This window comes from Oncorhynchus kisutch, linkage group LG18 (genome assembly GCF_002021735.2).
Source record: "Oncorhynchus kisutch isolate 150728-3 linkage group LG18, Okis_V2, whole genome shotgun sequence".
Lineage (NCBI taxonomy): Eukaryota > Metazoa > Chordata > Actinopteri > Salmoniformes > Salmonidae > Oncorhynchus > Oncorhynchus kisutch.
Window position 1 is genome coordinate 57,035,122 of NC_034191.2, and position 27,486 is coordinate 57,062,607.

The window sequence follows — 27,486 nt, forward strand, 5'->3', positions numbered from 1 at the left end:
ATCGTTCACATACGTCCATTTATTGGACCCATCCCCAACATGTAGGATAAATTACCGCTGGTCTTATACCTCCGTTAGCAGGCCCTGAGATTTTGTATCCTTTTATGGATTGGATTGTAGAATAGGAATATTTCCATCTTGTTCAGGGTAGGTGTTTCATTCAACTCTGAGACGATCCTGTCGACGGTTCTATAGAAACCTTTTTTAAGCTTAATAAGTTTCGCAGGTTCCGAGAACCTTTTGCAATAAAATCACGGTCCTTAGCTTTGATATTATACCAACTATGGGGGTATGTAATCTCGCTGAGACCTACTTCCCAAGCCTTCTGATAACTCTATAGGCTTTGGAAAATTGGTTGTATACTTCGAACTCTGATTATTACGATATATCTGTGCGACGCATTACTGGGGAGAGTCAGGTAGAAGCCGCTGTGTTCCATGATGCCCAACTGTGTACACGCGAATGATGCGCTAGTTATCATGACTAGGGGTTTAAATTAACCCCCGTTGCCTCCACCACATCCTGCTCCAATACCCAACTGTCTTTTGAGGCCAGTTTTTCCAGCGGACCACAACCATTTTTTAACCTTTTCTCTCTTCTGATCTAGAATCTCCTCCACGTGAAAGATTTGTCTTTACCCAACTGACCCTTCGGTAATTCCTTCTCATAAAACATCCCTCTATAAGTCCCCGTCATAATCTTTTAATTTGTAGACCGGCGGAATGCGTGGCAGACATTCGGTAACGGTAAACAACTCCGAGCTAAAGCCTTGTTCGTATTTTTGTCGAAAACACCCCTCAACTTTTGATTACGCACCAAGTCACCCACTAGGAATTAAAAAAGTCATTTTTTTCTTACGGCGAAGTGGGAACAAACCATACATATTTTAAAGACTTGAAAGAGTTTTCCGAAGAGACCTCCGAGGGCTTCATACGTATCATCTATGGTAGCTGTGGTTGTAACCTTTTCTAAATCCTGAACTATGTCTGTATATTCGGTTGGTGTTGTGAGCTGTAAAATAGCGCCACATCCGCTCTTTCAAAGTCCTATTAAAGCGTTCCACAACCGAGCTTTCAAATCAGAGCCTGTAGCAAAATGTACTATATTATACTTATTCATTAGCTTCTGAAATGTTTGATTAAAAATTCTTTTCCGCCATCCGTCTGCCACTTTCTTGGGGCGCCTCCTGCCTTCAAGATCGATTCAAAGGCCCTGGTGTCACCTCTGCCCCGCTCTTATTTTTTACACCCTTACATAGGCTAATTTAGAGAAAATATCTATAACCGTTAGCATGTAGCGATTTCATCATTTTTATCGGCAAGGGACTGCATGTCACATAGATCCGCCTGAAATTGGTAATGGATGCGTAGAAAAAACTCTATTTCTTGGAAAATGTTTTCTTACAGGTTTATGTAGAGTGTAGGCATCTTGCTCTGATAACCATCATCTCACTTTAGCATCGCTTAACAGACTCCACCTGTTTTCTCGACTATAGCTCTCTGTTAAACGCTCTTTACCCCCATAAGACCCGGGGTTAGAGGGATTATATATATATGTTTTCAACAGCTGCTCAGCCATCCTTCTTGCCTCTCTGAGGATCAATAACTGTAATGAGCCACTTTCATATAACGACAAACATTTCAGTTGTCAGAGACGAAAGCTCGAGAGTTTAATGCAGTCCGAATCATAAGCAATAAAAGGGCCTATCTCATAAACGTTCACAATCCAGGTAATAAGCTATGTTTGCCATAGGTTTGGCCCACTACTCAGCCCAGGATGTACTGATCAAGCCGCGTTACATAAAGCTCTCGAGCTACAAACTGCGGTGGGTCTCGGTATACAGGATTGCTGTGGCTTTCTCAGACATAGTCAAATTTGAAAACTTTCTGAACATCAAGATTGTGGTTTTGTACCACAGTAGGGCTAATGACGCTCTCCTCAAGTTCCAAAATATACCGCGAACCACATCCTAAGACTATGTACTTTTATGTGCAAAATGAGCATTACTATGCCGTAACTAACATCACAGCCTTTTTAGGCGCGCCATATGTCTGTCCAGCCTGTCATACCGGCTACACACGCATGGGGGGGCACTCGTGCCGTTACAACTGTTCAGTATGTCTGGATAAACATTGCCCTATGCAGCCGCTAAACTTGACCCCCTGTGCGGATTGTCACCGCACATGTCGTTCGGCCTACTGTTACGAAAAACACAAACTGAAAACATGGCATCCCAAGGCATGTAAATCTGTAAGCAGTTGTGACATTAACAAGAAATGTCCAAAATGTCATTGCAATTACAACCTTAAAATAGATAGCCCTAAACCTCATGTTTGTGGAATTATACACTGCCCAATCTGTAAAGGTCCTTTGAAAAGCAGAGACGCGGAAGCAGTTCAAGAAGTAACACATGAGTGTTACATTCAGCCCTTGGCTGAAGATGAACATACAGAGAAATATGTGTTTTATGATTTTGAGACAACTCAGCAATCAGGGGTTCATTTGCCTATTTTTGTGTCAACCATGACTTTCAAGGGGTGAAAAATGGTCGGCCGAGGGACCCGATTGTGCCCAACTCTTTCTAAAACATTTTAGAAAGCCCAGTACAGAAACTTCACGTTTATAGCTCACAATGCTAGGGCCTATGACTCCTATCTGCTTCTGAACCCTTTGATACAGCAAGGCGTGGCACCCAGTGTCATAGCTCAAGGGAGTAAAATATTATGCTTTGTTGACCCCGCCTTCAAACAGAGATACATTGACAGCTTAAGCTTCTTACCCATGAGATTGGCTCAAATGCCAGAGGCCTTGGGTTTTGAAAACTCTGTCAAAGGCTATTTCCCTCATTTCTTCACATCTGAGGAGAATCTACATTATATAGGATCTTATCCAGCCCCCGAAATGTACGGGTGTGATCAAATGTCTCCCAAAGAGCGTGAGAGATTCATGACATGGTACGAGACCGTAAGACATGGCACTTTTGATTTCCATAAAGAGATGGAATCATACTGTGACAATGACGTTGTTATACTTCGTGAAGGATGCCTCAGATTCAGAGAAGAGGTAATCAAAGATGCGGGCATTGACCCCTGGAGCTGTACAACTATTGCATCAGCGTGCATGAAAACCTATCGTACACACTATCTAACTCCTGAATCTATAGCTATCCCATCGCCAGACAACTACCGACGCCAATTCAAGGCCTACTCTAGTGGTTCCATTCAATGGTTGGAGTACTTGGCCCAGGATAAAGATATTTTTATCCAACATGCTTTGAATCGGGGGGAGAAGGCTTTTGGGCCTTACCATGTAGATGGATACACACAGATTGACGGGGTTGAGACAGTGTATGAGTACAACGGTTGTTTCTTCCACGGTTGTAAATTATGCTTTGTCCCCCACACCTTGTGTGTCCTAACCCAAAAGACTTTTGGGGAAATGTACCAAGAGTTTCAAGACAAACTGAATTCTTTAAAGGCTACTTACGGGTTAAAAGTTGTGGTTTTGTGGGAGCACGAATGGACAGCCCTCAAAAAGGCAGATCCTAGTGTTAAGGCCTTCCTTACCCATTATGACCCTCCAGAGCCCCTGGAACCGCGACAGGCCTTGTTTGGAGGCCGGACCAATGCTTTGACATTGCGTTATGTAGCTCAACCCGACGAGACAATAGGCTATGTAGATTTTACATCCCTATATCCTCATGTAATGAGTTCCTCATTCTATCCTATAGGGCATCCTGAAATTATTCACAGCGACTTTGACGAACCCCAAAATTATTTTGGTTTAATCAAAGCGACTGTCTACCCTCCTAGGGGGCTGTTTATACCTGTGTTGCCTTACAAGGGTCCTAAAGGAAAACTTTTCTTTCCCCTTTGTCGCACATGCTGTGAAAACCACAACCAGGAAAACCCCTGTGATCACACAGATCAAGAAAGAGCCCTGACCGGTGTATGGGTCACTGTAGAATTCTCTAAGGCTTTAGAGAAGGGGTATCGTGTGGCCAAAATCTTTGAAGTGTGGAACTTTTCCAGGAAATCAGACACACTTTTTAAAGAGTACATCAAAACCTTCTTGAGATGCAAGCAGATGGCTTCAGGCTATCCTGCATCGGTCACAGATCAAGAAAGTAAAGACCAGTACATTCAAGACTACCATGACAGAGAAGGCATACTTCTTGACCCTGACAGAATAGAGGTCAACAAAACCAAAAGAAATGTGTCGAAATTGTACTTGAACTCCCTTTGGGGGAAATTAGCGCAGAGATGCAATATGCTAACAACTTCGATCATTAAAGACCCCGAAGAATTTTTGGAATTTGTTTTTTCGGACCAATACGAAATTTCACATTTTTCCTTCTTGAGTCAAGACATTGCCTTGGTGCAATGGAGGCGCCACCAAAAGTGGGTTCTACCCCCGGGTAATGTAAATGTGTTTCTTGCAGCATTTACCACAGCCTATGGCCGCCTTGAACTGTACACCCTCATGGAACAGCTTCAGAGGCGGGTTCTTTACCACGACACAGACTCTGTGGTCTATGTAAGCAAACCGGGGGATTGGACCCCCCCACTTAGCAACTATCTTGGGGGTTTAACGAGTGAACTCGAAGAGGGTGACCATATTACAGAATGGTCCTCATGTGGTCCAAAAAGCTATGCTTTTAGGACTAAAGCCAATCACGTGGTGTTGAAAGCCAAAGGCGTGACTCAAAACTATGAAAATGCACCGCGTGTAAACTTGGAATCAATCACGCGCTTGGTCGAGGGGTTCGTAAAGGACAAGAATAGTGACTTGGAGATTTTGAGCTCCTACAACAAAATAGTGAGGGATAAAAAGGGGTTCCATCTAAGAAACGCACCACTCACTAAAAGATTCAGGGTAGTCTATGACAAGAGACAGCTATTGCCTGACGGTACCACATTGCCCTTTGGCTACTGACTTATGCTACAAGCCCCAGTGTGTCTTAAAGCTTAAGATATTATGACTGCTGTCGAGGGTTTTGACCCCCGGCTACAATTGCCTTTTTCAGCATTAATTGCCGGCCCTTCAAACAGTGGCAAAACTTTTTTTGTAAAAAGTATTTTAGAGAATTCTGAACATGTGTTATCTCAAAAGCCTGACAATATTGTATGGTGTTATTCATGTTACCAACCTCTGTATGATGAATTATTGAAGACAATAAAAATCAAGTTTGTTGAAGGAATACCCGATTCTCTGTCTGATGATGAACTTCTCCCCCCACATGTAAATAATCTGCTGGTTTTGGACGATATGCTATTTGCTGGTAGCGAACACCCTGAAATTGCACGAGCTTTTACCCAATATACTCATCATAGAAACCTGTCCGTGCTTTACTTGGTCCAGAATGTGTTTCACCAAGGTAAAAATAGTCGGACCATTAGCTTGAATGCCAACTACATGGTATTGTTTAAAAATCCTAGAGATAAACTGCAAATTAGCACTCTAGCTCAGCAGATGTACCCTGGACGGAAATCATACTTTATGGAGAGCTATGAGGACGCTACCAAAGAGCCATTTTCTTATTTAATCGTGGATTTAAAAGCAAATACTCCAGAACACCTTAGGCTACGTACAGGGCTGTTTCCGGGGGAGAGGCCTGCTGCATACCTTCCTAAAAAGTAAACGCTATGTCTCTGCGTTTAAAAAGAAACCTCCCCCTCTTGAGAAGGCTAGTAGGTTCTACAGCTAAAGAACGGAAGGCCATCTTGGGTCGCTGTTCTTCAGATCTCATATTAGCCCTATGTGAGATTGCTTTGAATCTTCTCAAAGGACGCATTCCACTCACCCTGAACCAATTGAAAAAATTAAGGAGACAAAAGACAGCGATCAAACTCTTTGCCAATAAAAGGGCCAGTCTTCAAAAGAAAAGACATAGTATACAACAGTCTGGGGGTTTTCTTCTACCTTTACTCAGTATAGCCGTGCCCTTCATCACCAGCCTTATTGCGGCCAGACGTGGTGGTTGAACACGTGGGTGTGATGGCCACTAAAATGTACTTGGTGCCTCAACAAGAGTTGGATAGACTTAAAAAACAAATGCAGGGTCCTGAAGATATCAGACAAACAGCGGAAAATGATTTGGATACGGCCATGAAGGATGTTTTGAACCGAAAAGGATTGAACCCCTATGATAAGATTCAAAAATACACAAACCTAATGCAAAGGTATTTGACTCGGGTAAAGCAAGGGGAGAGAGAGACTAACCATTTAACCCTTTCCCTACCGGACCCTTTAACAGATGTCGAACCTAACGATAGCCATGCCCCTGTAAGGCCTGTACCGTCGATCTTACCTAGTGGCGATAATATGTCGGGTGAAGCTCAAATGCCATTTGAAGATAAAGTTATGCATGACCTACTGACACATGTGCCTTTACGTAACAGGAAGAATGTTAAATACATTATGAACAAGATAAAAGACTCAAAGGGGATAGCTGCTTGGAACGACTCTGGAGAGTTTATCCTTCAGGGCTCTGTGGTTAGGGGGTCCCATATGCAGGACTTGCTTAAAAGTACCACGGCTGCCCACAAGGTTGCTGATGACCGAAGGCCTCCCGGCTGGCGTCAGTTTCTTAAGGCCCTGGCAATCCTCAACATCCCCCTCTCCGGTGTACCCAACCATAAGCTTCGTCAACAGATTCAAGCTTTAAAACAAAAGCCTTCAACGAGATACAGCACCCCTAAAGATGCCCCAACGACACCGGCCCCATATGAAAGCGATGATGCTAACTCATTTACTCCCATGAACGTCTCAGGACCTTTTCCTAAACCCGATCTCTCGGCGTGGTTAGACTTTTGAAAATGACTTTTGAATGACTATGATTAAATTCAATAAATTTTTTATTTGAAAAATAAGCAAGTTAACATTTGTGGCATTCTTGAAACATATGACGTGAGCATACGCCTTGATTACGCGTTCTTAAAGGACACACATTTGAACACTTTTGATATTTTCTAACAAAACAAGATACAAGGTTATCATTACTTCTTAAATCATCCTTATAAAGAGACATAACATCTTCAAAAGAAACTCCCCGGGCTCTTTGGCACAGGTAAAATACACAGTGGTGACCGCATGTAGTGGAAAGGTTATCTTGCACTTGTTTGATGTTGTAGTAGATCTTTGTACCGTTTAGGGTCAAAAAATCTTTAATAGATTTAGGGAAATGTGAAAAACCGGGGGGAAAGCCATAGGAATCAAAAAAAGTTGAGATTTTTCGTCCACCTTCCTGTTCTAATGTCATAGCTAGCCAATGTTCACCAGGCATGTGTTTAGGATGGGTATTGACAATAAACATTGCAGGCCTCTCAGACCATATCTCCATAGGTAATTCATCACAAGCCAACACTCCACAAAATTGTTTTCCAATCAAGCGGCTCATGAGCCCGTCCAACTCTTGGGTATTCATGTCTTTGTTCAAAGGTCCTTAATAATAATCCACTAAGACCTGTCTTCGGGCATTCACTTCCAAGATTGAATCAGAGCATGCGTAAACAATCATGCTAACTGTACAGGTTAAAGGTGTACGGAAACGCATTTCCAGCCTGAGGTTACCTTGGGACACCACAGACAGATTTCCTGAGGTGTCATCATCAGGTGATAAATTGAAAGCATACAATGTGTAACCCTCTGCAAAATCATTTCTGTCAATAGGTAAAGAGAGATCTTTTAGATGTCGCCCTGTAGCCAGGAATAGATTGTAAAATTCTCGCACAGATATGTTGTTATTAAATTGTGGTTGGAAAGCCTTCGCCGGAACCTGACGTCCGTCCTGACAGAGCGCTACATACTCTGCATTGAAGTGCTGAAAATTAAAGGGGTTTTTATCTAAACTGCCCGTATTAGAGGCGTGATCAACCAGACCTATAACCACATATCTAGGTAAAGGGCCTAGAAATAGGTTTTCTTGACTGCAGATTCTACTGCCCACAGGTATGCTAAAGGTTTTCATGGTAATTCTTTGGAGAGGGTAAAGGGCATTTCCTTTCATCAAAGCATGTGAGTGACCCAGGCGCACGGCCGGAGATACAGATACTTTTTTAATAAAAAGGGTTGCCCCCAACACTTTCAAACTAAAATCCCCGTCTTGGGGAGACATCAGGCAAAAATCATCCTTGGCCCTGGTTAATTTTAATCTTAAATCAACCGAATTTAAGAGTAACCGTTCTTGAAAGAAAATGTCAGAGTGTATAGGGCCTAGCAAATGAAACTCTCGAGATTCGGCGCAGTAGCGAGCTCGTGCCGCTAGTCCTTTGTTTGCACCGGTGGAAGGGTCTGTCGATTCCATAGAGGCTCCTGCAGTATCCTTGCTAAACAGCCCGGCGCTAAATTGGGTTTTGAGAGTGTCTTCGGAGTAGTTTAGTAAACACTCCATGATGGCTCTATAAGGGTATGTAGCGCTGCTTTGACTGATTAGGCGTTCACCCAAAGTCACATCAACTTGGGAGAAAATGGTGGCCAAGGGGTAATTAATGAGACTCACTTTGGCATCGTCTGCAATATTAGACCCATCTCTTTTGGTCACTTTTAGACGTAAATGCACCAAGGTGTTGTTGAGGTCCAGATAGTTGTCACCATGGCCTGGTATGAAAAATTCGATAGGCCCGTTATCGGTAATAGCAGAGAGAGGGGCTATCTCCACATAACTGGATCTATCTATTGAATGCTGCGTTAACGGTGCCGTGAAAAGATCAAGTTCTGTCTTTATAGCTTCAGAGGACATTCGATGTAAAAGAGCCATGTCACTTATTCTTTTAGAAAATACTTCCTAGTATTCTTTTAGCCTGTTTTGGTACAGACCTCCTCACTTTACCCCGTCTTTGACTTACTGAGGTTCTTTTAACAGTTAACCGCCGCTTTTTAGGTGCAGGTCTACGCCTTAAACCAGGAGGTCTCTTTTTTGGCCTTCGTGACAATATCATAAGCCCCGAGCCTTCTTGATGCTCCACCTCTGGTGACGCCCTTCGGGTCATAGCATTGGCTACAACCTCACTTACTATATTTTTAGCCGCTGATTTTAAATGTGGTTTGGCTATGCTGAAGCCTCTCTTCATAAACGGTAAAACCATCCTGAAGAGGTTACGGAATATACCTCCTATCCCCGAACCATACATTGTCGGCGCTCCATGATATCCTGGTAGTCCATTACCCACTTGATCCACATAGTATGAAACATAACGGTTAGGGTCGAGCTGATGGAGCTCCATAACCCTTTTATTTGTATTATGTTTATAAATATAATACAGCTATTATATATGTAGAGAGGTTTTGGTGGGTCTAAAGTGGAGTTTTACAATCGTTTTACCATAAGTAAATTCAATGTTTTCGTTCTGATCCGTTTTAAGCTCAACCAGAATGTTTTCAATATAGTTCTTGCTGACATGTACGTAGTGCGGCTTGTCATAATTGACAGTGACGATGTCCCCATCCTTGCCGTCTATATGAACTGTTCGCAGGAGGGGGACACAGCTGTCTCCGACCCTTTGATAGGTTATGATGTCGGTATAGACAAATATGTTGTAAAAGCCTGCATGTATATCCGCAGGGAATGGGAATAATTTATCGTTCACATACGTCCATTTATTGGGACCCATCCCCAACATGTAGGATAAATTACCGCTGGTCTTTATACCTCCGTTAGCAGGCCCTGAGATTTGTATCCTTTTATGGATTGGATTGTAGAATAGGAATATTTCCATCTTGTTCAGGGTTAGGTGTTCATTCAACTCTGAGACGATCCTGTCGACGGTTCTATAGAAACCTTTTTTAAGCTTAATAAGTTTCGCAGGTTCCGAGAACCTTTTGCAATAAAAATCACGGTCCTTAGCTTTGATATTATACCAACTATGGGGGTATGTAATCTCGCTGAGACCTACTTCCCAAGCCTCTGATAACTCTATAGGCTTTGGAAAATTGGTTGTATACTTCGAACTCTGATTATTACGATATATCTGTGCCGACGCATTACTGGGGAGAGTCAGGTAGAAGCCGCTGTGTTCCATGATGCCCAACTGTGTACACGCGAATGATGCGCTAGTTATCATGACTAGGGGTTTAAATTAACCCCCGTTGCCTCCACCACATCCTGCTCCAATACCCAACTGTTGAACTTTTGAGGCCAGTTTTTCCAGCGGACCAGCAACCATTTTTTACCCTTTTCTCTCTTCTGATCTAGAATCTCCTCCACGTGAAAGACTTTGTCTTTACCCAACTGGACCTTCTGTAATTCCTTCTCATAAAAAGATCCCTCTATAAGATCCCCGTCATAATCTTTTAATTTGTAGACCGGCGGAATGCGTGGCAGACATTCGGTAACGGTAAACAACTCCGAGCTAAAGCCTTGTTCGTATTTTTTGTCGAAAACACCCCTCAACTTTGATATACGCACCAAGTCACCCACTAGGAATTTAAAAGTCATTTTTTTCTTACGGCGAAGTGGGAACAAACCATACATATTTTTAAAGACTTGAAAAGAGTTTTCCGAAGAGACCTCCGAGGGCTTCATACGTATAGTCTTATGGTAGCTGTGGTTGTAACCGTTTACTAAATCCTGAACTATGTCTGTATATCGGTTGGTGTTGTGAGCTGTAAAATAGCGCCACATCCGCTCTTTCAAAGTCCTATTAAAGCGTTCCACAACCGAAGCTTTCAAATCAGAGCCTGTAGCAAAATGTACTATATTATACTTATTCATTAGCTTCTGAAATGTTTGATTAAAAAATTCTTTTCCGCCATCCGTCTGCACTTTCTTGGGGGCGCCTCCTGCCTTCAAGATCGATTCAAAGGCCCTGGTCACCTCTGCCCCGCTCTTATTTTTTAACACCCTTACATAGGCTAATTTAGAGAAAATATCTATAACCGTTAGCATGTAGCGATTTCCATCATTTTTATCGGCAAGGGACTGCATGTCACATAGATCCGCCTGAAATTGGGATAATGGATGCGTAGAAAAAACTCTATTTCTTGGAAAATGTTTTCTTACAGGTTTATGTAGAGTGTAGGCATCTTGCTCTGATAACCATTCATTCACTTTAGCATCGCTTAACAGACTCCCTGTTTCTTCGACTATAGCTCTCTGTAAACGCTCTTTACCCCCATAAGACCCGGGGTTAGAGGGATTATAATATATGTTTTTCAACAGCTGCTCAGCCATCCTTCTTGCCTCTCTGAGGTACAATAACTGTAATGAGCCACTTTCATATAACGACAACATTTCAGTTTGTGAATTTTTATTTTAAGAATGCAACAATTATTACGTATACAGACAATTCAGGATTTGTTGCAAGATACAAGTCCCCGTTTTCTCAACAATCACAGCATGCAACACCCTGTATATATTGTTTAGATTTACAGGTTTGTTTCGCTGAATTTTTAAAACACACACGTCTGATATATAAGTATATAAACAACAAATATGATACACATTCACATTAAAGGGTGGTTCAAACAAATAATGTAAAATCTTAGCCAAAGTTATTTCTAGTTCTTCAGAATCCTCAACAAGCCTTGATACCATATGTGACCATTGTAAACTCTCGCCCGTATGTCGGACATGTTTCATGATTTGCTCCATTTTTAACACACGCTCTACAATAACCCCTGTATTGTGGGTTGTGTAGAACTTTACATTGTTCACTTTATTTTCAATAATCTGATGCATAACATTTGTAAGGTCTCTCAAAAGAAAAAATGTATTTATTCGCTCAAACATCGTAGACACATAGTTACCCATAGCTCTAAATAAACAAAATGTCACTCGGTCTCTTGGGATTTATTGAGCCAGAAAAGCATCACATCAGCCATCACAGCTTCCCTGTATTTGTTGTCGTCCACCAGGGTGTGTCGGATTTCTTTGAGTTTCTCATGGATGAAGAGGGCCTCCTTCAGTTCATGTAGGAAGGCTTCGGTTACCCCGTAAACTCTAGGGATAGACGGCGCAATACCCATAGACTCCAGGGCGATGACCAGCGCTGGTATAAAACGGCAGGACCACAGTCTTTTCACCAGCTCCTCAAAATGATTGAAAAAGTAGTATCTAGGAGGGTCGTAGAGGCAAGGATGACGACGCTGGCTGGGATGATTGATCTCACAGCCGATGCATTTTTCTCGTATATATTCGCCAATCACCACGTTTAAAAGTGTAGCTACAGAGGCCTTGATTGTATCCACAAAAACAGTACTGGCCACCCCATCAAACACATCCTCAGGCTGGGTAAATGTCGGGGGTGTCACGGGTCTTGCCAGGGGTGCGTAGAGTGTAGGGCTTCGTGGCATAGAGTCTTTAGTGTCGGGCCCCCATGACGTAGTGGCTTCCTCGTAGATGGTCTGGAGATCCATGGTGTATGCTGAAATGAAGAACTGTCTGCTTTTTTTCTTTTTATTGTAGAACAAGGCCCTTGGGTATCTGGGGGGGCGGGGTTAAAGCATCCGCTTACTTAGTTATCTTCTTGAGGCTCTTTTGCATCGTAATCTTTACGATTCGTATATATTATGCACTTCTTTAAATGAACAAGGCTCTGACGCTGTTGGCTCTGTACAAAGAGAGCATCCAACGGTTGCAACATTTTCAATTCCAGTACATCCCAACTGTTAAAAGGAATAAGCAGACGCAGTCGGGTATCCCCAGTCAGGCCACCACCCCTAAGTTTGTGGTTTCGGATTGCCTCGGTGCCGATATAGAACTCCACGCTGCCGCACGGTCGGCCATTCTTTCTTTGTATTTTCACCCTGTGAAATATTTGTCCTGAGGAGTCCGGGGTACCTTCCCAACGGGTCTCGTGGCCCGTGAACACACTATACCCCTTGGTGATAAGGCTCAGTTCAGGACACACAACCTTGCGAAAAACCGACCAGTCTTCAACACCATATTCCAAGCCTACAGTCTGGTCTGTATATTCTTCTCCTTCATCTACCGTATAGAGGGTCACTCTACAGGCCAGGTAATCAAACCGATACCCCCACTGCTGGCCATTAGACATCAGCACTTGATCTGTCAGAGCATGTGCTGGCGGTATTTGGGTTCTATACACATTTAAAAAACGTTTTTTTGGCGCATCATATATTGCTGGTTGATACTTTGCCCTTTCTCTATGGGCAACCCGAAGGCCTGTTTCAGTTGTTACAGTCATCACTGCTTTGGTACCGATCCCAAATTCCATGGTTATTCTTAAGATCTTGTGCACTCTTAAACAGGTATTGTTCAGCGGCTTTATAAGGGGCCTTAACCAACCCAAACCGTGAGAAACAGTAACAGGTTGACCTGACACATGGTCACTTACTCAACCCAGGGCATGCACCCTTCTACATGACATAGGGTCATAAATCATTACATAGGGTCATAAATCAGGCTTGGGTCATCAATCATTAACGGCCTGTCAAAGGGACCCTTACTCACCCCATAGCCCCCACCTAACCAGGCTTGTCTATCAGGCTTGGGTCATCAATCATTAACGGCCTGTCAAAGGGACCCTTACTCACCCCATAGCCCCCACCTAACCAGGCTTGCCTGACCAGAAGACATGCACACGTCATCACTACATAGGGTTCACATAGAGTTCACATAGGGTCATCAATCAAAATTTTGACCCGTGACATCTACTCTATTCTCTCTGAGGGATTGCATTACATCTGTATCAATCAACAGTGTTTGAGAGACATTTTACTCATGTCTCCATGGCAACAAAGCCAACCCAAAACATTATGCTCCAGTCCATCGCATCACACCATCATCAGAACCTAATAGTGAGGGGGCCCAGAGGGGCCACAGCACAAAGAGAGAATCAAATGGCACCCTATTCCATGTAGTGCACTACTTTTGACCAAGGTGCCATTTGGGATGCACACAGGCATCATCCAGCTCTGTATCTGGTGCATTACACACAGGTGGAACCCCGCTTTACCACAAACATGGACACTTTCTTCACAACAGGGAGACAGAGCAGAGCAAAACACCAACCTCAGGGGTTGGGGGGGGGGGGGGGGGGTAGGAGGGTGACAGAGTAGGAGGGTGAGGCCCCCCAACTCTGAGCCCCTAACCCTGTGAACCCTCTCCCCAGCCCCCAAAACAATGAAACACCCAACAGACCTTATGTAACCACAGCAGGAGAGCATTTCCCACTCTGAAATAAAGAGTTAGGAACTCTGGAAACACAGTGGGTAGGCAAACAGAGGCCACATCCCAAATTGTACCAGATGCGCTATAAAGTGCACTACTTTTGACCAGAGATTTATGGGCCCTATTAAAAAGTAGTGACTACATATAGGAATAGGGTGTCATTGGGAACGCATCCACAGACGGAGGCCGGGCACTTATCAGACGCTGTTGGCTTGTACTGGGGGGGGGGTTACAGATAATCATAGCCAGCTGTGAAAGGATAAGATCAGTCCAGGAAGCCAATTATGGGATGGATAGACTGCGATGGTCCAAGTACTAGGAGGGGCGGTTGCCAAGGTGATACGATGGTCATACAACACAATATCGGAGTCCCAAATGGTGCCTAACAATGGTTGCCATTTGGGACAGGCCCTACAGCTGTCCTGTTGCTACCATCATATCAGACAATTAGCGTGTTATCCAACACAGTGCTCACTATTCATTCATTTCATGGCCAGTCCAGTCCAGTCATCGATTTCATCTAACACCCTAGTGCTAATTTTCTGTTGTTCTTCAAATCAGCAGGCAACGCTACAGATGTCAAGTCAAGGACAACACCAGCGGCTGATTTTAGTGGTGAAAAATGGTGCCAATCAACTTGTATATACTGTATGAGGAATAGAGAGGAAGACAACAGATTGAGCAGTTTGGATTTGAATGTGAAGAAAATCTCTTTGGTAAGAACATGACTCATCTCCAACAGACTCATCAACTAATCCTGATAACTATTATCCTGCTAACTTTATTAGTCTTTGAGAGACATTTTTCTTCATGTTTTTGCACTTTCAAATTTGAGCAATTATTTCTTCCATATAAGGTTAAATAAATTCTGACAAAACAAGGTTAATTTTGTAATAGTCCAATTATTATATTTTTTTCAAAATCATAATTTGTTCCTTAGACAAATTCTACTGTACGAAAAACACACAATGCCAGTTTCATAATCCTCTGCAGACATCAGAACATGGAAATTCAGCGAGACAGATTAAGTTCGTATCCAAGATGGCGTAGCAGTCAGACATCTTTTGTCCTCGTCTTGTCATACACACAATTCTTTTTTAATAAAAAAATATTAGCCTCAACACTCTCCTGCAATCTGCCTCACCCAATGGGGTATGGATCTGCTATTTCTTTACTTTTGAACTGGAACCACTGCTAGCGGTCATCAGCTACCTTTAGCCCGGACAAATCTCACCAGTCTGCACAGCGCGATACGTCTGATTTGCTCTGGTTTGTATTTTTATCCATATCTCCGGATTCCTACCGCAAGCTCTGAACCTTTTCACATGGATCATCGCAGCTAGCTAGCTGCTATCCGAGTGGCCACTCCTGCCTAACGTCTCTGTCCCGAAGCAAGAACCAATTAGCCTGGAGCAAGCCTTTGCTAGGCCCATCTCCCGGCTAGCCGAAGAGGTCCATCAGCCACTCCTTGGGCTTCAATGCCTACTTTTCCAATTGGCCTGGACCCCTTTTAATGCCGACACGGAACCCCGCCGACCCAACACGACTGGACTACTGACATAAAACCCTGTGGTGGGCCGTCAGGGCCAGCAAGGCCTTATCTGCTGGCCTAAACATCAGAATATAATTTATTTTTAAATATATTTTCCCACAAATATGTATTAAATTATTCCCCAGAGTAAGAGTTATACTCTTCATTTCATAGCTTTCCTCTTGGTTGCACTGCTTCCAGCCCCAGATTGAGATTTGGAGGGCTGGTCTTTATGTTAGATCTTTTATCCAATCATATTCAGCCATCATGTGTTGCCAGGGGTCTAAAATCTGCCCCCAGGCCTTCAGAATCAACAGTGCGTCCGCTTGTAGCTTAAAGTGAATGGAAATTAAAATTCAGTGTCAACCAATCAGCTTTAGAGTTGGCTATTGTACGCCTGCTGGCTGGCTCCAGTGTTACACAGGAGCCAGCTAGCAGGCATAGTGCGTGCACGTCTTTTGATTGGACTACCAATATTGAGAGGCAGGTCCTATATGGGCAGGTCTATGCAGAACCTCAGAACTAGGAAACTGAATTTGATAAACAAATTAATTTGCGTACTACTAAGCTGTTTTTTCAACCCACAATGGCGGAAGGAGGAGAAGATATCGATTTGGTCGAGGATATAATTATAACGCCATTCTCAAGATAAACTTTTCAAGAAAAGTTAGACATTGTCAGGAGAGGTCGCCCGACGCTACAAAGCCTGTCACAGGCAGGAAAGGGGTTCGTTCGCCACTTTCAAAGTTCCAACTACGAGCGCTATCAATGGCTCACAGGCTCCGAGAAGCACTGCAAACTGTACTGCTGGGAATGCCTATTATTTGCAAGTGATCGATTTGGTGTTTGGAGGCACACTAGAGCTTTGCAAACTTGAGTTGTCTAACCAAGGCAGCAATGAGACACGGCTGGGAACTTACAAGCAATGGTGCTTTTGAAAACTTTTGGAGACACCCGAGTGGATCTACAGCTCAACGAACAAGCGCGCAGGGCAACGGAGCTGCACAATGAAAAGTACTTTCATTGTACTCTTCCCCTGCAATTATCTGAATAAAAATGTCAATTTCAAGGTGACCCAACGCCTAGTTATACTGCGTTTCTGTCTAAATGTATAGTGTCTAGAGCCATGGCATCATAATGATGGTAGGACCTCACTGAAGGCCCAGGCACGCCACTGATAAAACCCCCTCTGACTAATTTCAACTGGCTCCTCCATCACTAAGTCCCCAGAATGCACATCTGCTAGCCGCGGCCCACTAGCTGTCTAAAGCATATCAGACATGGCTGAAGAGGCCCATCGGACAAATTCTTTGGGCACTATACCGGTTTTGCCAATTGGCCTGGAACCTTTTCCCACACGGAGCCCTGCTGATCCATGACAACTGGTCTGCCGACGTAACAGCACAAGGGGGCTACAACAAACATCTTCCCTCGAGACGTCCCTCTAAGGCCTTTCTACTAGCCCCGGCCCGCTAGCTGTCTGAATCGCCGTGCCTCCGGCCAGCCGAGCTACACACTGGACCCCTATGATCACTCGGCTACGCATGCCTCTCCGTAATGTCAATATGCCTTGTCCATTGCCGTTTTGGTTAGTAATTATTGCCGTATTTCACTGTAGAGCTTCTAACCCTGCTCAATATGCCTTAGTTAACCCTTTAGTTCCACCTCCCACACAAGCGGTGACCTCACCTGGTTTGAATGATGTTTCTAGAGACAATATCTCTCTCGTCACTCAATGCATAGTTTACCTCCACTGTATTCACATCCTACCATACCTTTGTCTGTACATTATGCATATACAAGTCTATTCTACCGTGCCCAGAAACCTGCTCATTTTATTCTCTGTTCCGAACATACTAGACGACCAGTTCTTATAGCCTTTAGCCATACCCATATCCCACTCTGTTCCTCTGGTGATGTAGAGGTTAATCCAGCCCCTGCAGTGCCTAGCTCCACTCCCATTCCCCAGGTGCTCTCATTTGTTGACTTCTGTAACCGTAAAAGCCTTGGTTTCATGCATGTTAACATTAGAAGCCTCCTCCCTAAGTTTGTTTTATTCACTGCTTTAGCACACTCTGCCAACCCGGATGTCCTAGCCGTGTCTGAATCCTGGTTTAGGAAGACCACCAAAAACCCTGAAACTTCCATCCCTAACTATAACATTTTCCGCCAAGATAGAACTGCCAAAGGGGGCAGAGTTGCAAACTACTGCAGAGAAAGCCTGCAGAGTTCTGTCTTAATATCCAGGTCTGTGCACAAACAATTTGAGCTTCTACTTTTAAAAATCCACCTTTCCAGAAACAAGTCTCTCACCGTTGCCGCTTGCTATAGACCACCTTCTGCCCCCAGCTGTGTCCTGGACACCATATGTGAATTGATTGCCCCCCCATCGATCTTCAGAACTCATGCTGTTAGGTAAACTGGGACATGCTTAACACTCCGGCCATCCTACAATCTAAGCTTGATGCCCTCAATCTCACACAAATGATCAATGAACCTACCAGGTACAAACCCAAATCCGTAAACACGAGCACCCTCATAGATATCATCCTATCCAACCTGCCCTCCAAATACACCTATGCTGTCTTCAACTAGGATCTCAGCGATCACTTCCTCATTATCTACGTCCGTAATGGGTCTGCGGTCAAAAGACCACCCCTCATCTCTGTCAAATGCTCCCTAAAACACTTCAGCGACCTGGCCCGGTTATTCTGGAAGGATATTGACCTCATTCCGTCAGCAGAGGATGCCTGGTTATTCTTTAAAAAGTGCATTCCTCACCATCTTAAATAAGCATGCCCTATTCAAAAATAATTTTACCAGGAACAGATATAGCCCTTGGTTCACGTCGGACTTGACTGCCCTTGACCAGCACAAAAACATCCTGTGGTATACTGCATTGGCATCGAATAGCCCCTGCGATATTTAACTTTTCAGGGAAAAAACTGCTCTTAAATGCAAGTAAAACTAAATGCATGCTCTTCACCCGATCGCTGCCCACACCTCCCTGCCCGTCTAGAATCACTACTCTGGACGGTTCGGACTTATGTGGACAACTATAAATACCTAGGTGTCTGGTTAGACTGTAAACTCTCCTTCCAGACTCTCATTAAGCATCTCCAATCCAAAATTAAATATAGAATTGGCTTCCTATTTCGCAACAAAGCCTCCTTCACTCATGCTGCCAAACATAACCTTGTAAAACTGACTATCCTACCGATCCTTGACTTCGGCGTTGTAATTTACAAAATAGCCTCCAACATTCTACTCAGCAAATTGGATGCAGTCTATCACAGTGCCATCCGCTTTGTCACCAAAGCCCCATATACTACCCACCACCGCAACCTGTATGCGCTCGTTGGCTGGCCCTCGCTTCATATTCGTCGCCAAATCCACTGGCTCAAGGTCATCTATAAGTCTTTGCTAGGTAAAGCCCCACCTTATCTCAGCTCACTGGTCACCATAGCAGCACGTGCTCCAGCAGGTATATTTCACTGGTCACCCCCAAAGCCAATTCTTACTTTGGCCACCTTTCCTTCCAGTTCTCTGCTGCCAATGACTGGAATGAACTGCAAAAATCACTGAAGCTGGAGACTCTTATCTCCCTCACTAGCTTTAAGCACCAGCTGTCAGAGCAGCTCACAGATCACTGCACATAGCCCATCTGTAGATAGCCCTTCCAACTACTTCATCCCCATACTGTGTTTATTTATCTAGCTCCATTGCATGCCAGTATCTCTAATTGCACATTCATCTTCTGCACAGCTACCATTCCAGTGTTTAATTGCTATATTGTAATTACTTCGCCAGCATGGCCTATTTATTGCCTTACCTCCCTTATTTGCACACACTGGCCTGTATATAGACTTTTTCTACTGTATGTTTGTTTATTCCATGTGTAACTGTGTTGTTGTATGTGTTGAACTGCTTTGCTTTATCTTGGCCAGGGCGCAGTTCTAAATGATAACTTGTTCTCAACTAGCATACCTGGTTAAATGGTGAAATTTAAAATAAATATATAAAAAAGTCCACTTCTTGAAGGACTGAAGTATAGAGCAAAACAGAAAAAGTATTAAAAGCATTTACTGCTACTTGACTGCATGATTATGGTACATTGGGCATGACCTATACTAACAGTGCAGTTGCTTGTGGTACAAACAAAAATAGAATCTTATTCTAGTTCCGTGGTACACAGATCATAGTTATCAGCATCATATGGTTGGCAAAACTGTCCCATAGGATAGGGCCCTGGTCAAAATGAGTGCACTATATAGGGAATAGGTTGCCATTTGGGATATACCCATCGTCTTCGCCATTTACAATGGAGGGTCAAGGCTGGGTAGGTATTCACCCACCCCACCACTAGTTAGAGATACCTCTTGACAATACTTTGTTTTTTTGCTAGGTAGCGTTAGTCTGCTGTACCTGCACCAAAACACCTGTATTTTTCATGTTTCCAGCACTGATTATTATTATTTCCATGACTGATCAAAACTCATTGTCATTCTCCCTCGTCTCTCTGTAGCAGGCATATAATGAACAATATGCTTGGAACAAATCGCAATATATAAAGAATCTTGAGAATCGCAATACATTTGGTATCGGCAGTTAAGTATCGATTTAATATCGTATTGCAAGGTCTCTGGCAATTCCCAGTCCTACCCACCACCCATTCCTTAGTAATACGATTACACAAAGGTAAATACTTGTAATAGTTTGGCCCTCGTCACCCATCCCATTCCCCTGAAATGTTCGAGAATAAATGTTCTTCTCATCTCTGACTGACTGAGCGCACATCTCTGACTGAGGCACTCAGTGAACACACACACGCACTGAGCGCACAAGAAATTATTATCCTTCAAGACCACTTCCAAGTGAAAGGTAATAGGGTCTTCGTAATTAGGGTATGGAGCAGGTCTTTATTTGGCAGGTACTTGTATACCTACCCTACCTGCCAAATAAGGGAGGATTAACATAACACTAGTTTATTGGTCTTGGTGTTCTACCTTGAACCGACAACACTGTCTGAAATAGGTTATGAAAACAGGCCTAATGAGCATTGAGGCTAGTCCGCCGGCGCCATCTACAACAGACCGTCAGTTAACGACATGCTCAAAAGCTAGACATAATGAGAACATGAGGTCAGGGATACTTACATAATCTTCCTGTCTGGGTTGGCGCCCCCCCCCCTTGGGTTGTGCCGTGGCAGAGATCTTTGTGGGCTATACTCGGCCTTGTCTCAGGATGGTAAGTTGGTGGTTGAAGATATCCCTCTAGTGGTGTGGGGGCTGTGCTTTGGTTAAAGTGGGTGGGGTTATATTATTCCTGTTTGGCCCTGTCCGGGGGTATCATCGGATGGGGCCACAGTGTCTCCTGACCCCTCCTGTCTCAGCCTCCAGTATTTATGCTGCAGTAGTTTGTGTCGGGGGGCTAGGGGCAGTTTGTTATATCTAGAGTACTTCTCCGGTCTTATCCGGTATCCTGTGTGAATTTAAGTATGCTCTCTCTAATTCTCTTTCTCGGAGGACCTGAGCCCTAGGACCATGCCTCAGGACTACCTGGCATGATGACTCCTTGCTGTCCCCAGTCCACCTGGCCGTGCTGCTGCTCCCATTTGAACTGTTCTGCCTGCGGCTATGGAATCCTGACCTGTTCACCGGACGTGCTACCTGTCCCAGACCTATTATTTGACCATACTGGTCATTTATGAACATTTGAACATCTTGGCCATGTTCTGTTATAATCTCCACCCGGCACAGCCAGAAGAGGACTGGCCACCCCACATCGCCTGGTTCCTCTCTAGGTTTCTTCCTAGGTTTTGGCCTTTCTAGGGAGTTTTTCCTAGCCACCGTGCTTCTACACCTGCATTGCTTGCTGTTTGGGATTTTAGGCTGGGTTTCTGTACAGCACTTGAGATATCAGCTGATGTAAGAAGGGCTATATAAATACATTTGATTTGATTCACAGTAGATGGGGATGAGTCCCAAATGGCACCCTATTCCCCATATAGTGCACTACTTTTGACCAGGGCTCATAGGACTTTGGTTAAAATCAGTGCCCTACAGTGTATATGGAATTGGGTTCCATTTGGAGTCACAGACCGTGATCGCTCTGTATAGGCTGGCCATAAAGATGCTTCATAGGTGTAAGATCCATGACAAATCCTACATGACAGTAATCCGGCTCCTTTACTTGGGTAATAGATCGGCTTTAGATCCATGTATAGGCTACTCCATCCATAGGCATATCTTCTCTATTAGTCCTCTAATGAGAGTTCAGCTTGGCCATGAATCATTGTAGCCTGAATGTGGATTGTTTCAAGAGACTTGAAAAAGACCGAAATAATCCTATATAAGAACCCATACAGCAGAGCAAACAGATTAAACAGTGGGTGGAGTGGGCTTAGGGAGTGATAAAACAATGTTGTAGTGCACTGATCGACATGGACAGGTGTGTGAGTGTGTGTGTTTACCACAGCCTCAAAAGAAAAGATCTGCCGACTTCAGTATCGGGCCATTTACACTAGGAAGCTGCATCGCACGGTGAAACATCGGAAGCCATTTAATTTTAATGAAGGAAAGCGAGAGAAGCGGATGGACCGTTGAGCGACGAGAGCATGGGCGAGGGAGCTGACAGGGCAGGACTAAAGTTGGGGAAAGCTGAACTTTATTCAAATCTTCCACCATATTGCAACGTGAGTGACCAATCAAAGCTCACCATAGCTTCCAACCCCTACATGATTGGCTGACAAGGGCTGTTGATAGGTAGCACTACATAACTTGCTAAAACCCATGAGGGTGAGGATAGAGTGGCTAGGCGGCACCGAGGTCCAGTTTGTATAGATGCCTTTAGGTGTGGACCCCAGCAACGAAAATCGAAAGGTATGACATGCAGTATTCTCCCAAGTGATAAAGGCTACCATCCTATTGTTAGGCCTGTTCCCCTGGCCTCCTGTCCTGGATGTTGAGCTATTGGGTGACATGTTCTAAGGGTAACGTGATCTATCATTTAGTAATAAAGTATTCTGCTCTGGGCGCCAATGTGCTGGCCGGGCTCTCCAGTTTCACAACCTTAAAAGGTCCCGCATAGTCAAAATTATATTTTCCATGAAATTGGATGATACAAGATCAAAGTATGAAAAATGTCCGTCGCTTCTTCATTGATAAGGTTTGATCATAAAGTTACTGGTCCTCTCCTGTGTCAAACATGTTAAATGTAATTTTGCAGACGCTCTAATCCAGAGCAACCCAGAGAGCCATGAGGGTTAAGTGCCTTTCGGGTTAGTGGTCCAAAACTCAAACGCTAGGCTACCTGCCACGCCACTTGGATTCAGGAGGTGGGAATATTAAATCGGGATTTTATGACATCACAAAATCCAAATACGCCAATGATAACATCTTATTCTCTTAACCAATTGAAATAAGTACTGTCTTCACAGAAGGCGTGTTCGCAGAGGGGAGTGTTTTACATATCTAGGTAGCAAGTCTACTAGTGCTAAAATTTTACTGCAGCTTGTCTGAAAATATAATTACAGGTTTCCCCTATTTATCAAAGGCAAATATACTTACAGGATTCTGCGTTCATCCGTGTCTGGTTTTAGCTAGTAACTGTCTAGCTACCGTAGGTTTTCAGCCAGCATTGAACAAAAATTTAGAAATGTCAGATTGGAGAAGATAGTCACAACTTAACGCATAGGCAGGCTATCAGACACAAAATAAAATTTCACTATTGCATTACATTAGTGGTTTTTCCTTTTCATATGTGTCCATTTTGTTAATATGCGTGTTACTGTTGTCTTAGGCCTTTAAGGCCCCATATAAAAACTAATAATAAGAGGTCAAAATTCTGTTTGTACACTTGTTCACAAGAATGAGTCTTAAAACAAGCCTTTACACTTTGTTATTATCATGGAACTTCAGTCATAATAATTAAAGTTATTACTTAAAAATATAGATCTACAAATGAGATGCCAGGTTGGAGAGGACTCCATCACATGTTGACAACATTAACGCATGACAAAGATATGCCTTCCTCCATTTCCTTATCTGCTAATAAAATCCAATTCCAATCCCATTTCGACCCACATACAGTGGCTTGTGAAAGTATTCACCCCCCTTGGCATTTTTCCTATTTTGTTGCCTTACAACCTGGAATTTTGGGGTGTTTGTATCATTTGATTTACACAACATGCCTACCACTGTTAAGATGCTAAATATTTTTGGTGAAACAATCAAGAAATAAGACCAAAAAAAATGACAACTATTCACCCCCCAAAAGTCAATACTTCGTAGAGACACCTTTTGCATCAATTACAGCTGCAAGTCTCTTGGGGCAAGTCTCTTGGGGCATATCTCTAGAAGCTTGGCACATCTAGCCACTGGGATTTTTGCCCATTCTTCAAGGCAAAACTGCTCCAGCTCCTTCAAGTTGGATGGGTTCCACTGGTGTACAGCAATCTATAAATCATACCACAGATTCTCAATTGGATTGAGGTCTGGGCTTTGACTAGGCCATTCCAAGACATTTAAATGTTTCCCTTTAAACCACTCGAATGTTGCTTTAGCAGTATGCTTAGGGTCGTTGTCCTGTTGGAAGGTGAACCTCCGTCCCAGTCTCGAATCTCTGGAAGACTGAAGCAGGTGACTCAAGAATTTCCCTATATTTAGCGCCATCCATCATTCCTTAAATTCTGACCAGTTCCCCAGTCCCTGCCGTTGAAAAACATCCCCACATGGGTGTTCTCGGGTGATGAGAAGTGTTGGGTTTGTGCCAGAAGTAGAATTTTCCTTGATGGCCACAAGGCTAAATCTTTGTCTCATCTGACCAGAGTACATTCTTCCATATGTTAGGGGAGTCTCCCACATGCCTTTTGGCGAACACCAAACATGTTAGCTTATTTTTTTTCTTTAAGCAACGGAGATAGGAGTTTTGCAGCTCCTTCAGGGTTATCGTTAGTCTCTTTGTTGCCTCTCTGATTAATGCCCTCCTTGCCTGGTCCGAGAGTTTTGGTGGACGGCTCTCTCTTGGCAGGTTTGTTGTGGTGTATTATTCTTTCCATTTTTTAATAATGGATTTAAATGGTGCTCTGTGGGATGTTCAAAGTTTCAGAGATTTTTTTTTTTTATAACCCAACCCTGATCTGTACTTCTCCACAACTTTGTCCCTGACCTGTTTGGAGAGCTCCTTGGTCTTCGTGGTGCCGCTTCCTTGGTTGTGCACCTTGCTTAGTGGTGTTGCAGACTCTGGGGTCTTTCAGAACAGGTGTATATATACACACACTAAGATCATGTGACACTTAAAGTCCACCTGTGTGCAATCGTAGGAAAAAACAACATAGGAACAACTCCAAGGTGGATGAATACTTTTGCAAGGCACTGTATCTATACACACTAACTCCAATGTATTTTTCCAAATTTCCTAACTTTCTGAATGGACATATAATTAAATAAAAGGTTAAATAAATAAAAATATAGGCCTATAGAGAGAATCAGCAAACTCCTACACACTCGTAAATGGACCAGTCAATCAAAGCCACCAGAGTATGACAACAGCAAATATTTATCCTTTCCTTAAAACACAAAAAATGAAATTAGGTTATAAAAAAAATATTGACAAGGAAAGTATAAAGAGAGGAAAGACGACTTTGCGATTGTCAATTTCATATTATCATTAAAATAGAAACCAATACACATCCATAGCCTATTTATCTGTGTTGATTAGCCTATAAATTAAGAAAATACTTATTATACCATGCCAGTTTGGAGAGGATTGGCACATTGTCTGTTTGACACAATAATGGCACATTATTAGGCCTCAGCGAGAACAACCTTGTCAACTGCTGTTGAATAATTCATGAAAGTCAGACACATTCAACCTTCTTTAAAAATACCTATGTATTTATTTAGTAGCAAGCAATAAAAATGTGTATTGTATGAAAGAAAGTCCACACAAGTGCGATAGCCTATAGGCTTGTGCTTCTACAACACCTCACATCTAGTGGTTTAGCTGCTTGAGCATCAAACATAGTTGGAGAGAGCAGATGTAGACGGTTTAATAGACTAAGTAAGCAAAACAATTGCTTATAATCATTAGTAAATACTCAAGCTATTAGGTAAAGTTTATCTACATGAAAATAAGAGTTAACATTTTATTTTTCCAAAATGTCACCTAGGCCTATTTTAAACTGTTTTTACCGTTGTTTTCATGACGTTCTTCATTCATTACAGTCAGTTACACGGTTATTCAATTACCATCACAGCCCTAGTTGGATAAACAAAATAATTTGTGAAACCATGATTTGATGCATGTCAAGTTGTTGTTGCATTGCGTATTAGCTCATTTGTTTGAGCATCTCACTGCAACACCTTCCATGCTTGACATAGGTGTTTTCAAAGAACTGTCAGTCAAGGTGAGCTCCCTGCCCACTCAATCCGTCTTTTCAGACTTCCTGGTTGTTTGACATGAGAAAACATTTTTATAAATGCAAAAAATATACATTATAATTTTTTTTATATTGTGGCTAATGTTTTAACCACTCAAAATAAAATTTTAAATGGGAATCGGAATGACTGTTCGGTACCTTTAGGTCCCAAATGGCACCCTATTCCCAGCTCTGGTGAAAAATGTGCACTATCTGGGTGCCATTTGAGACGTTACTAACCTCTCCAAAGGCGAACCTTTTACTTGAAACCTTATGTGCGAGGAATTAAGACCGTTTGATCAGATATACCAATGATATCATGTCAATGGACTGTTACTTGAAAATGAAGGCAATAGGCTACGTGACAGTGATGGACTGCAAGGGAGAATAGGCTACAATACGCAATCAATGGGGAGCAGGGCATGTTTTGTTTTGTTTTACACTGATGTGCAACGTTAATTGATTAATTGTTAGCACAGATGAACAAAATTAACATCCCAAAAAAAGAATGCATTATAAAACGGGGAAGGAATTGTCGAAACATTTAAAATTAGTAATTTGGTGAGTGCAAAAACATGCAATGAAATTAACTTACCACTGCCACCCTTTGTTGAATTTTAAACGATGTGACAATTAGCCTATGGATGACGTCTTCGAATATTCTGAGGGAAAAGTTGTCATTCGCTAATTCTTTAAGCACTCGTGTTTGCGAGAGAAAAATCAGACGATACGATGTTTGAACATCAATTTTCTTTAGAATTTGTCAACTGTCCATACGTTCTGATGCTTTATTCTAAACCCTTAAATAATCACCTAAAACGCTGTTTATATATTACAAAAGTAAATAGGAACGCTATCCGGAGAGAAACAAACGCCGCTGACAATTCCGAATGATCTTGCTCAAGTGCAAACTCTCATTGTATGTATAGAAACGTACGCTCGCCTGCTTTGCAAACTTATCCGCAGTTGCCTTGTGCTAGTAGCTTCCGCACGACGTGAACCTATTCTTAAAGGACGAGACCCATCCGGGCATGGTCCAAAGTAGCCCTTGATCATGACTCTCAGGGCGCCTTTACGTACACTACATTGCCAAAAGTATGTGGACATCCCTTCAAATGAGTGGATTCGGCTATTTAAGCCACATCAGTTGCTTTCAGGTGTATAACATCGAGCACACATACATACATTCCCCGAAGACAAACATTGGCAGTAGAATGGACAATACTAAAGAGCTCAGTGACTTTCAATGTGGCACAATCATAGGATGCCACCTTTCCAATAAGTCAGTTCTTCTAGAGCTGCCCCGGTCAACTGTAAGTGCTGTTATTGTATAGTGGAAATGTCTTGGAGCAACAACGGTCAACTGTAAGTGCTGTTATTGTGAAGTGGAAATGTCTTGGAGCA

General features: G+C 43.0%; 1 protein-coding gene across 1 annotated transcript in view; it reads right to left on the reverse strand.

Moving 5' to 3' along the window:
• The window catches only part of svila (supervillin a), a 159,801-nt gene extending 132,696 nt beyond the window's left edge, over window positions 1-27,105 (reverse strand). Inside the window, exon 1 of the mRNA XM_031796368.1 lies at window positions 26,678-27,105. The gene's annotated coding sequence lies outside the window, so the exon portion shown is untranslated. The remainder of the gene's footprint in view (window positions 1-26,677) is intronic.
• Window positions 27,106-27,486: the final 381 nt, after the last annotated feature.